General features: G+C 34.4%; 1 protein-coding gene across 1 annotated transcript in view; it reads right to left on the bottom strand.

Annotated features, from left to right (window-relative positions):
- Nucleotides 1-13735, bottom strand: part of LOC131945042 (uncharacterized) — a 42901-nt gene that overhangs the window by 11810 nt on the left and 17356 nt on the right. The gene's annotated exons all lie outside the window — the stretch shown is intronic.

The following is a 13735-nucleotide window of genomic DNA, read 5'->3' as shown; positions in this document are numbered from 1 at the left end:
GGGTTATGACCCCCCCCCCCCCCTTACCCCCCTGCCTACGCCACTGATTGGCACCAGAGAAGATGTATGTAACGCTGGACAGACAACCTTTTCAAGTGTCTCAGCTACTGATTGCTCGCATATAAACAATTTCGGGCACATACGCAGCTCTGGTCATCAATGTCGTACCACTTAGCAGGTGGTTTGCTAACAGATTTCTGATAAACACCTGGCTCAAGTCCAAAAGACATTATCCAGTAACTATTACGTAATTATAACAACACACCATGACCGAAGCCAGAGTAAAATAGGATGTTATGATAATCAGGAACAATGATAAGTCAATATTTTATTGATGTAATCATAATGAACATTCAATTTATTATATTTTATTTGAATGTTGTTGAAAAAATTTGGCATGAAAATTTTGTCTTGGTTTTCCTTTGCATTCATTAGTGTACTATTACTAATTAAAAAAAAATGAATAATAATGTCAGCTAAGAGATAAAAACTGCATTTCCTCGTGTCTATTTCTCGAACGGCTTATAAAATGGTGAGTAAATGTGCACATGGCATTATGAGTTTTATTTCATTTTTAACTTTAAGACTTCAATGCCAACTAAAATATTTATATTTACATCATGATTTTCAAAACACATGATATTTAATTATTTTATAATAACTTCTTGTTCTTTTTATCTCAGATAACTAAGTTATGATATAATTGAACAGAAATATTTATAAAAGCATGGAGTCTTATGCATCGCCGGAAATATCGTGTTTGTGTGGGTCGTAGGAGAAGACAAAACATATTTTAATACAGATGGACGTTTTTTTTATTCTACTGGATTTGATGGTGGAGTGGTGGGGGTGGGGGAGGGGGTGGAGAGAGAAACGGGTCATTTTACATTTCCGGACTAATGAGATCTTCCCACTGGTAAGATCTAATGTCTATACTCACCACTGTGTCGAGGTTGTGGGTGGGGGTGGAGTGTCTTCTCACACTTCCGGGTTGTATGGATGTGGGTTTGTGGGCCGGCAAGGGGGGGGGGGGGGGTTCTTCATTATTAGAACGTGTGCTGGGATGGACGGGTAATCTGCTAACCTGTCCTGGATACACGAAGCCTTCCCATAGTTCTAGGCTAAATCTGGATCATCTCAAACTTTGGTGGATTTAGAAAGTTTTTCTTTTTGAATGAAACCAGTTTGCCAATGACAAAAAGACGTATTACACGATCTTCAAGAAGTATTTATCAGACTTATAACTTCGTCAGCGTTACCCGCACAAGTCATGATAAGAAAATATGCAGCATGTTAGTAAGAACAACAACTCCTCTAGCTTCTCTTTTATTAATCAATGTAAAGAATTATCATTAAAAATTAAAAAAAAAACCCCACGTTTTCTGATTGAACTAAAAAGTAGCAGAAGAGGGAAAGTACCGAACCTTTTTTTTAATCAAATTACAATTACTAGGTTATGTCCCTTTTTTGTACAAATCAACAGGAGTCTAAAATGATCAATACAATTTTTCCATGGATCAATTTAGTAATAATAATAATTGAATATTGTATTGTCATCGGAAACAAAGCTTACCTGAAAATTTCAGCGCGCTAGCTAATTGGGAAGTGCCCGAAATTTCGATCGCAAAATTTGATGGAAAGACGAACAAACAAACAAACAAACAGACGCGAAAGCAAGTTAAAGAAAACGTGGGAAAAACAGAGACAGAAACAAATGACGAGCCTGTCTGAAGCAAACACACCATCACACCGGCGGCTACTTAATTTCTATAGTCAATGCTGTCGACCCATCTTGTACGTTAACATAAGATACATTTACTAAATTCTTTTCTTTTTGTTCTTTGATGTCGGTCTATAAAAGCTTAGATGTACTACACATTTTTATCGTTCAGAAAAGCCAGAAGATGTACCTAGGCTAATGGAAAACCTGGAGTTAACGAACTCAAATAGTTTAATGGATTTTAAACATGAGGTTAATCGAAAAGATTTCGCGAAGGGATTAAAAACTTGAATTCTATAGACACGAAATAATTGGATTTATTTCTCCCCATGGCCGATTGTAATCAGGACAACGTTGTATATTTTTGTGTTGCATTTGTTTGCCGAGCTTGACCGAGTCAGGATCAGTGGGTTCTTGCGACCTTGTTAAATGTCTGACTCGTTCGACGTGGCTTTTCATGGGAAGTAATTAGTGGTTAATATGTGGAAAATCACGCTACTGTTTCCTAGCAAGCGCAACTGGAGAAATTAGCGGTAATAGCTTAATTAAAGCAGTTTTAATTGGTCACAGAATGCAGTGCCGACGTCACTTCCGGGTTTAACGGGTTGATTCATTCCAAGGAAAACAAAGCACGTGTTTAATTCTTACAATCATTGATCGACTAAACCTCAATACACTAGGTCGTAAATTTAAAATTTATGATTGGTAATATAATATATATATATATATATATATATATATATATATATATATATATATATATATATATATACATATATATATATATATATACATATATATATATATATATATATATATATATATATATATATATATATATATATATATCGCAAGGGTAGGAAAAGTCTGCAGAAGCGTGTGCAGTGAGAGCTTGTGCTGTGTAAATTACGGTGAGCTTAATCAGCTAATTCATTCTGTGAGTAAACCTAGAAAGGTCTATATTCACAGTACATGTATTTGAAGTTACTCTTTGTTTAATGATTTATATAGAAAAGTAGCCTACACTAAAATGATAACTTGGTTGAAATGGTTATGCATGAGATCTTTTGTAAAACTGTAGCATGTCCATAATGATAAAACATTACAGCTGGGTTGTCTAAAGTTCATTAAGAAAATGGTCAGTTTCAAGTGTCTCAATGTCCTCCTTGTCTTAACATTGCTGATTCAAATATTACAGATTCAATATTAAAAATGTAAATATTTAAAAATGGATTTTCACTTCATTGTAGATTGACAAAATTCTTTAAGAAAATAAGCAGGATTTTGTGCAGTCCTACCCAAAGCCCACACTACAGAACCTTACCCAAATTGCATTTTTTTTAAAGCTGTCTACGATTACATACATGTTTACGGTTTGCAATTCTGTGGAGAGCGAAAAGTTGAATAGTTTCGCCGAACAGCTCCGTGTCTGTTTTTTTATTTACCGATGTATATTTAATCAACCACCGAAAGAGCCGCAGGCAAACGATCCACACGTAACTAATGCGTCCGGTGCAGTTTCTTTGTGCTTGTAATTGCTGAGAGCTAAACAATAGGTGGGAGGGGAGGGGGTGCATCCTGATTGTGGTACACTGACGCGATGAGAGAAAAAAAAACAATCTGATAGTTAGACTTTCGTATCTATTAACCTGAGTTTATTTAGTTGCAACTGAACTTTGAGTTTATATTGTAACTTTTTTTTAAACTGTTGGAAAAGTAACTTGTATTATTTTAAATAAAAAAACCCACAGCATCGACAACCAGCAGGTTTACTTAAAACAATAATTTGTTTTTTAAAACTATGAAAACATTCTAAAATATTTACAGATGTGTATTTTCTTTTTTTTTTTTACTAAAAATCCTCGCTCGAACAGCTGACCCATATAGTATTGTAATTTATAATCCTATTCATAAGAAGATTAGCAACGTATCAAAATGATGAGCGCTCGCATTGTATGGAGATCCAAGTTGAGCCATAGTTGAAGACTCCGGCGTATTAATCCACGCTGGCAATAATCCACGCTCGCATTAATCCTCTGCTCTCTTGAAATGATTTTCATAAATGTTCAATTTTATAATCATCATAATAATTTCCTAAAAGCTTTTTGTAAATCAAGTATCTTTAAAAATAACTAAGAGATGAATAAAGGAAAGAAAAACTAACAGAGGAACAATGTGGAATGTAATGGGCAATTGCCTAATGTACACAAAGTAATGTGTTTTTTTGTTGGGTTTCTGTAAGGTTGGGCGACGTAGAACGCATGTCTGGAATGAAATGTTTGTGCGTAGGTGGACATGCGGAGGTGTATAATTCGAGACGTTTCGTTGTTAGGGCTCTTGTTGCTAGTGACTGACAGGGGCAGATTATTACAACATTTTTCCCCCTTCGTTTGTTCTAAAGTTTCTCAAAACACGCGAACGAATCAAAAGGAAATGAAATAAACCCCAGATATATAGTTTGACAGTTGTATGCGGTAAACCTCCCTATTAAGCTATTGGATTTACCTGAGATTATAAAACACAAGCCACGTGAAAACCATAAGACAGGCAGGCTGCGCTCGTTAAGATCTAGATGTGATAAATTGTAATTAATTACAGACTTTAAAAACATGCACGCGTTTTTTGTGTTAAAATATCTTTATAACAGCAAAAGAGTAGACCTACATACATTTGGAAATAATATTTAAAAAAAAATTCCATACCATTTATACTGTTTCGATTCGACCATCACTATTTGAATTAAATAACTGATTCAAACAGGGTATGGTTGGGGGTGGGGGGGGGGTAGTTGAGCAAAGCACAAACCGGAAGAACTCGCGTTCTGTAGGGCGTCCCCTAGCGTTAATTAGTAGACGGCACAGGTTGGGGGAAATAAAAGCCGCTGGGCATTGAAAAAGTACCCCCCCCCCACAACCGGCGTGATAACGGAAAATACACTCAAATAGTTTTTTGTTTCCTATCACGAATCTACGCGTTAACTGTGGGGTCAGCCGATTCGTCTTTGACGTAGTTGCATTCACCAGCATCGCTTGTTGGGGACAGACTGAAGACACGTTTTTCTCCGGGGGTGTGGTGGGACCTTGACAATTCCGACGGCGGGGGGGGGGGGGGCACACTGGTTTATGTATATATATATATATATATATATATATATATATATATATATATATATATATGTCAATTACATATTTTTAAATTTTTGTCTGGTAGGAAGATGGGCGTGTAGTGGGGGGGGGGGGGTGGCAGTGCCAGCCACCAAGAGATGCCTAAAAGATAAGGGTGAGTGAGTAAAAAGAACCTTTCGTCGTCGAATATTATCTGGCACACCGATGGCTTTAAAAACTGAGCGCAGTCCTGTTAGGACCTTTGCAATTTGAATAGTAGAGACGGTATAAAATGGAAAATAGTTACAAATACACGAAACAGAGCAGAAATCTAAACTGATTCAGTTAATATTAAATTATTTATTGAATAACGGCGTATTTAAACCCTTAAATCTGTCACTTTCCCATTCGGCCAAAAGTTTGTATATCACAAAATAGAATAATAAATCTTTCAACTCTGAACAGAGCAAACTATCATTATGCCGCATGTTAGTTTAAAATTTAAGCTTAAAATAAACATCGCATGCGCGCAAGGTCAATGAAGGAAATAATGGATTTCCAATGTGGCAACAGCTATAATTAAAACTATAAACAAAAACGGTCATTTTTCTCCTCCGCAGTTAAAGATCGCACTGTGGGGTTTCTTGTTATTAGATAAACCGGGTATTTCCAATTTGTGTTGGTTTTTTTTTTTAAACTTTAGAAAAATACCAAGACAGGTTTAATTAGAAAGTTTTTGAAATATTAGTTTACACAAGGCTGAAAATGTGTTAAATATGTGTCGACATGGGGCTATAATCAAGTATAATCATGACGTCAACGGTGGCGAAGTGTGACTCTAATCATGACGTCAATGTTAGCGATATGTGGCTGTAACCATGACGTCAATGGAAGCGATACGTGTGGATTTAATTATCCTTATGTCAATGAGGTTGTAGGCATATATAGCTATAAAAACACAGTTGCGTTGAAAGTTAATGAGCCATTTTAAGGAACGAATACTGATGACAAAAAATATTATCCCAGAAAATTATTTTAATTAAAAGACTTGAAAAGCAAAATTAAAGCATTTTTTAATCTTTAAAAAAACTAGACAATTTCGATGTTATTTAAAATAATTAAAAATAAAAAGTTAAAAATAGCAAAATAAAATTATTTTGCATAAAACGAAAAACGTTTTACTTCTTTATCATAAAGGGTTAATTAGTAGAACTAATTTTCTGCAAATTATGGGGAGAAAATTACTTACGAAATCCAAAGCATTCGAACAATAACTCGAAGTTTTCGGCGCATTTAAAACCAAATAAACATGTGAAAATCCGGGACAGGATTCCGAATAATACGCGCATTAAAATTTTTATTGGATGTTTTTTTTAAGTTATTTTTTTTTTTTTAAATTAAAATTGCAACTGCAAAGTTTGTTATATGGTTTTGGCTTTTTTAGTTTATTGAAAGAAGCGCTAAATGAAAGAAAATTTGTTTTTACTAGAGAGAAGGGTATTTAAACCTCTTGTTTCCTTTACATCACACATACTACTATTTTTTTTCCCATCAAAGCTTACTTTTGAAAATTACGGCACTTCAAACAGGGATCAAAGTTTTACAGTGATCAAAAACAACAAAAAGCAAAAACAACAACCCACATAAAAACATTTGCTAACAAGTTTGAAGGGAAACAATATTTAATTTTTTTTCAGCACTTATTAAGCAAGGAGAACGTATAGAAAAATATCATTTAAACTTGAATTCCGCTTGGGAATATTAGGCTAACTTATTTCGAGGACTTTATTAAACATTGTTCAAGAACTTTATTGAAAACTGTCAAAGGACTTCATCCAATATTGTCACATGACTTCATTTAAAATTGTCAAATGACTTTATTCAATATTGTTCAAAAACTTTATTCAATATTGTCCATGAACTTTATTCAATATTGTTCAGAAACTTTATTCAATATTGTCCATGAACTTTATTCAATATTGTTGATGAACTTTTTTCAATATTGTTCAAAAACTTTATTAAATATTGTTCACAACGAATAGCCTTTTGCACAGCACATTAAAAATACCTGCTACAACTAGAGGACAGACGCAGATGTCAATACGCGAAGATGCACAGCTTTTTCTAACTCATACATCTAGAATCTATTTATAGATTTTAATTGGATAACCCAGTTTAAGCTAATTACCGCCGCCTCTTTCTATTCACTAATAAATGCAATCTGAAGGTATCTGAAGAAGGTTCGAATATAAATATGCCGCATAGTTGTGAACATCGTCGTTACAATAAGAATAGATGTAGTCATCCACGTAAAACTCTCTTTATTTTAAGACTAGAAATAAAATAGTTGTTATTGTGAAAAAGTCAGGATTTCTGGCATGGTGACCAATCGTGACCACTATAGACTAAGGAACACGCTAATAGTATTAATCGCTATCAGGCCATCAAATCAGATTTTATTTACTATAAGTTCTTAAACATTTTTTCTCTCTAGGAAAGTGTCCTTTATTTAGAACAATACTTTAAACCATTTTGGTTGAAATGTATACATTTTAGTATAACAAAACAACTAATTGCTTTGTAATTGAGGAATTAGTTTACTGAAATAAGGAGAGAGAATATCTGAACTGGCGAATTAAGTTAAACCTGATTGAAACATGCATTTCATATTCACGGCGAGTAAATCACAACAAAACATAAATCATTCCACATATCACACCGTGCTCCACCCCAAGCATACAACACACCTCACGAAACATCCAACACACCAGACAACACGCAACATATTTAAGCAACTAAGAGCTTTATGTCTGAAAACGCAATTTCTTGGAGGCAAATAGGACAAAAATACTCTGAATACTTTTTTGTTACAGGAGAAGGCGTAATGTAGAACAAAAGTTTGGTGTGTTTAATTTTAGAAACATTTTTTTTCTTACATTGTCAACAAGAATCCTTTTACTGGCCAGGTTTGTTTATAAATAGATGCCATGCAAAATGACCGCGAAAGTGAGGCATCTTGGGATCGATAGACGCGACGATAGCTATAGGGGGATGTTTGCGGGACTGGGTAAACATGTTGGCGCCAATTTTACGTCTGTAAAAATAGAATTGTGGGAACTTGACTCGAAACTTCACCAAAGCTGATGAGTTGAAAAGGTTGTGTCACATTGTATTGTATGTAGCCAAAGTGAATTTGATGACGATCAACTAAAACCGTTTTTATAAAAACAATTTTTTTTATAAGCATGCTCTATAGATTTTTAAGTTCTGCATTAATAGTTTAGCACCAGAACGGACCAAAATAGGTACATTAAAAAATATCAACGGAACTTTTATCGCTAAAAGCATTAAAATATGTGCCTTTATATGATGCTAGCTCGAGGCACGGGTTGTCCCCAAAAGCTTCAGCTCTATAGTTAAACCATTACTAAAGTAGTTAATATTAAACATTATTTCTAAATATAAAAATATTCATGTTACCAGCGGCAGTAAACGAACCAACTCACTTTCCTAGCGCCTGTCTCTATGTAATGCTCAATGACACATGGCTTCTCGTTGTTATCGTTCAGTGTTTCTTCCAGACTTTTAGACTTTTCGGGGGGGGGGGGGGGGGAGGGCGGACACGGTTAAAAGTATTTTCTATGTAAATTCCATTTTCTTAGGGGTGGGGGATGGATGGGGAGGTGGCGGTAGACCTGGAAAAAACACTGTTACCGTTCAAGTGAAAGTGATACAACTTCAATATGGGCTATATTTAGACAATATTTAGGGACAAAAACGTTATCTTTGAACACTCATATATAGTTATAAACAATGAATTATAATTTTTCAAAGAGAAATAGCTAATGTTTTAAAAAAATATTATATTTTATAAAGAATAATGTAATATTGAAGCATTACAGGAATCTAGTTTTAAGAGAGTTTAAAAAAAAACAACAAACAACAGTAGCCGTAAGCCAGATTTAGTAACGGTGTCCCGTCATGTGACCGGTCTATGGGGGGATAACTCTCCTTTTGTTTGTGGGAGGATAACACTAGCAAAAAGAACCCACTGTGACGTCACTCAGGGAAACCGTAAGGCCGTGTTGGTTGTTGATGACATTAACAAAAGGTGTCGCCTTGAAATGTCGGTTGATTGATTCATGTTTATCTCATCGAAAGGAGAAGTAGACTAAAATCTGATCCAAATACTTGGTTAAAGAGCACTAATTGTAAGTTATTTTACTCTTAGCGAGTTTTTCGACACTAGAAAACATTAATTTATTGAAAAAAAAATGTTCTGAAATTTTATATTTTTTAGGGTTCTGATATTTTTTTTTTAGTCCTGAGGTCCTGACAGAGTACATTTATCTAGTGCGATTTTTCGGCGAGTTATATTTTGAGAATTTGAATTATAAGTTCTTACTTATAGATTATTTCAGTACTACAGCATGAGAAAATAGCGCAGTAACAAATACCCATAGAATCCTTAATAATAATAATAAATGGTGAGCGAGGAATGTTTCAAATATGAAGAACATTTTAACTGTATAATACTATGAGCATAGACCGAGGCCAGAGTAGCCGGAAGTACCAGTGTAAATGGACGGCACTATTTTATCTACGTACGCCTATGCTGAGTATCAAAATCAATAGCTCTCACCTCTCCCCCACCCTACCCCCGGGTATCAAGTGGACTTCTCTGTTTTATGGTAAAGTAAAAAATTATATTCTTCTTTAGACCTAGCCATCCATTGGGCAGATGAAGTAAAGTTCATGCTGTGTCAGTACTACGCCGCCTTTACTTTCCTTAACATGAGTTAGGTACCCATCAGAGCTGGATGGACTCAGGGACTTTCCACTAGACTTAGACTGCTCGAGGGATGTTACAAGATGTACCATAGTCAGCCCGAGCTGAGGCATGAGTCAGTCAGTCAAGTAAGGAATCAAAGGAAGCCTCGCCCTTAATGTTTACTAATGAGGGTAGAGTGCTGCTGCTACAACTACTACAACTAGACTCTGCTACCAACCTAAAACAACCACAACAACAACACTTATTATTAATACTGCAACAACAATAACAACAACAACAATTATTATTATTATTGTTATTATTACTACTACTACTGCAACAACAACAACAACAACCACAACAAAAACAACCACAGCAACTACTACTACTATTACTACTGCTGCTGCAGTTACTACTACTATTATTATTACTATTACTACTACTGCTGCCACGATTACTTCTACTACTAAAATATAATAATAATAACAACAACAATAGTAATGACAGCAAAAATAATAATAAGAACAAGAAATGTAAGTTTTGGTAAGAGTTTAAATGGACTTATTCCATTAGTAACATTAACATTTTCGATTAATACCGCTATAGCAACTAGAGTAAAACTACCTTAAAAATAATTCTGCTGAGTTTTGGGAACTTTCTGGAATAAATATCATGTTTTTCGAAAAGCCTAGAGCCTCCAGCTAAATCTTAACAGACCTATCTGTCGCAGACATCTGAAGGTCAGTCGCACATCCCAGGCGCTGTCCTACACGGCATGGAATGGTTTAAAAATAGAAGAGTCCAAGAGAATAACGAGGCCAATTAGTGAGAGTAAGGCATCGCCTGCAAACATGGCGCTGGTCAAGACATTAGAATACTAGAACTGTCTGTTACATAGACTAGAAGTCATCAACGGTGCATATTGGAATGACTGAAGGACAATATGCAGAAAATGTTCTTATTATATATATATATATATATATATATATATATATATATATATATATATATATATATATATACAATATATATATATATATATACAAATGTATAAAAAAGTAAATGAATGAATAAATAAATAAATACACACACACGTATTTAGGGTATCTGTTAGAATGAGGTTTGAAGCAAACCAGGTTAGGCCGAAATAATGAGAGGCTTTATGAATAAATATGTCTATTCCATTTTCTCCCATTTTCCGATATAGAGAAGAGATAAGAAACATAGAAATAGACCAAGAATAATCAAGAACGCGGATGAGCCCGTCTGGGATTCGCCGCCAAAATCTTACAAGTGACAGGAAGTTTCCACCAGTGCACGTGAACTACGGGTATTGACATTGATTCAATGTTTCATAATTCTGAAAAAAAAAACCCAACACAACAAAAGATGGTCGCTGTACATGATATTGTTCACCAATTCACCGTTAATACCGGGAGGTGCGAATATCGTGTACACAATATATATATATATAAATATATATATATAAATATATATAAATATATATATATATATATATATATATATATATATATATATATATATATATATATATATATATATATATATATATATATATATATATATAAATAAATAAATAAATATATATATATATATATATATATATATATATATATATATATATATATATATATATATATATATATATATATATATATATATATATATATAAAGGCCTACTTAATCGTTATATTTTGCAATTGCAACAACAAAATATCAATTAAAAAACTACAAAAACAAAACAAACAAACAAACAGAGCAGGCAACCATGTTGGCGCCCATCTTGTCTCGGTTGTTGAACTGATTGATCTGGCCTGACACAAATTAAGATGGACAGTTTTGTCAGGGTGATGAAGCTCTTGAAATCCCACAACAACAGCTTAATTACAGTCTGACGTTGTTCAGTGCACGTGTAGTTATAGTACCGGGAGAAATGCCTCTCGGCAATAAGGCCTAAGCACGTTTTTGAAATAAAAGTTATTAGTCCAGAAGACACCATTTTATACGACTTCGGTGCGTCAGAATCGGGTGGATGGGTTTTCTACAGAGTTGGGTGGAAATATGTACGTTCTACACAGTTGGTTGGACATACGGGCTTTCCACAAAGTTGGCTTGACATATAAACTCTCTACAGAGTTGAGTGGACATTTGGGCACTGTACAGTTGACCATTTTTTTTAGAAGACCACTAAGTTTTTTATCGGTTCACGAAGCTTTGAACACAGGTGTTTGGACTATAGGTGGTCGGACCGCAGTCCCGCAGTGATCAACACACCTATGAAAGTTGCCGATAAGAATAGAAGTAGTCCTTACGTTTGCCATACACCTATCTCTTTAATCTTTTTGTAGAAAGTAAAGGGGACCTAATCCTTAAGTATCGCTATAAATTAGAATGGCCATAGCCTGGTTTCCATTGTTAAATTTAGTGCAAATAAAAAATAATAGAGTCAAGTGCATTAAAGGTTTGAACGAAATCCGGAACTCCGATGGCTCTTCACATCTTAAGTGGCCAGATAAATGTTGTTAAAAATAGCCGTTGACTGGTGATTTGTGGCGAGTGCTGGAGATTGTGAGTACACGCGAGTGGATCTTGTCTTTACAACAACACCACTTGATTAATGACAGATAATAAGCTTGATTATACGCGACGACGTGGAGTGGAAAAGTTGATGTGGCCGGAATTGATGAAGAGATCTTGATATTAGCGTGGATGGGAAGTTTTTGAGAAATGCTTTTTAAAAAAATCGGTTCTTTTAAAATTAAATCATATTTATAAACTTATAAATTCCTTTCATATTTAGACTAGAACGAATGTTTTTTTAAATTACATCTTTCATTTTAAACAACTATTAGATTTTCTGTCTGGTAAAAAGTACACAATACTATATCTATCTTACATATATAGCAAAATTATTTTGTGATATTTCCAGCAGAAAAGTGCACGGGAATACACTATAAAACTTTCTATTAACAGACAGGATCAAGTTACAAGTCTCAAATGTATTTTTCTTTGTTTTTATCGTTTGATCACCTTTGTTTCACATCCACGTTTTTTGTTTCTTTGTTTAGTTTCATGGCCTTGTGTTGCTACTTGAATTCATACAGACCACATGGTATTGTGTATGGCAGATATTTAAGTATACTGCTAAAACAATCATTAACAATGTTAAAAGCGCGACATTAAAGATACAGAAATTTATATTTAAAAAAAAATTGGGATCTATTGTTCGAAATCACAAACTATTTAAAATTTTTTTTCTACAGTTCCACTGTTGTTTTGAAAGCGATTTGTCAATCTGTTTGCGAGTGGTATTTGAGCTGTCGTTTGTTAACGCAAGTGTTAGACGTGGCAAGACATGTCTGACCGAGAATAGATAACGGATGGACAACGTCAAATAAAAAATAGAGTGACAAAGTGCAGGGGAATTCTAGAAAGGCGAAAAGTCAATGTCCGCCATGTATGCGTTTTGAAGACTTCCGGTTCAGATGGACACGTGGGTCCAGACCCATGGTTCTCAGGGGTAGTAACACACAGGATGTTATATAATAGCTCTGATCTTCAAAGTCTAAAAAAGGAAGACAGACACGCGGTTGTTTTCTCTTTCTTTTTTCTATGAAATAAATTCTTATATAATCTTCAATAAAGGGAGGTTGTAAAGGATTGGAAAGCTGGTTGTCGACCCTGAATTGGTAGCGATGTTTATTTTGTTAAAGATAAAATGCGCTAATTACGACATAAAATGTTGATACAAATCGTCATGGCGGCTATTAAGATAAGAGCATTTCTTCATATTTATAGTCAAAGAACAGCGCGTCTCGTTATCAATGTGTGTGTTGATTCTGAGTACCACCAGTATCTTGACCACCCTGACCATCTAAACAGTTTCATCAGCCGTATAAACAACGTGAGCAGTGTAATGTTGACTTTTTAAAGCTAATTGCGACACGCATTATTTCATTATCTCATCAACATGAAACTAATTAAAAAATTCATTAACAGCTTAATAGCAACTATTTTATTAATATATTTTTAAACTCTCATACTTTTCAATCATCTTAGCTACAATTATCATTCATTTTTGTTTCTAACAAAACCGCAAGTCTGGGGTTAAGTTTTGTA

The sequence above is a fragment of the Physella acuta genome, unplaced genomic scaffold, assembly GCF_028476545.2.
Source record: "Physella acuta isolate Inbredline_101_S28 unplaced genomic scaffold, ASM2847654v3 ptg000519l, whole genome shotgun sequence".
Taxonomy (NCBI): Eukaryota; Metazoa; Mollusca; class Gastropoda; family Physidae; genus Physella; species Physella acuta.
Note: the sequence above shows the minus strand (reverse complement) of the source record. Positions and strands in the feature narration are given on the sequence as shown.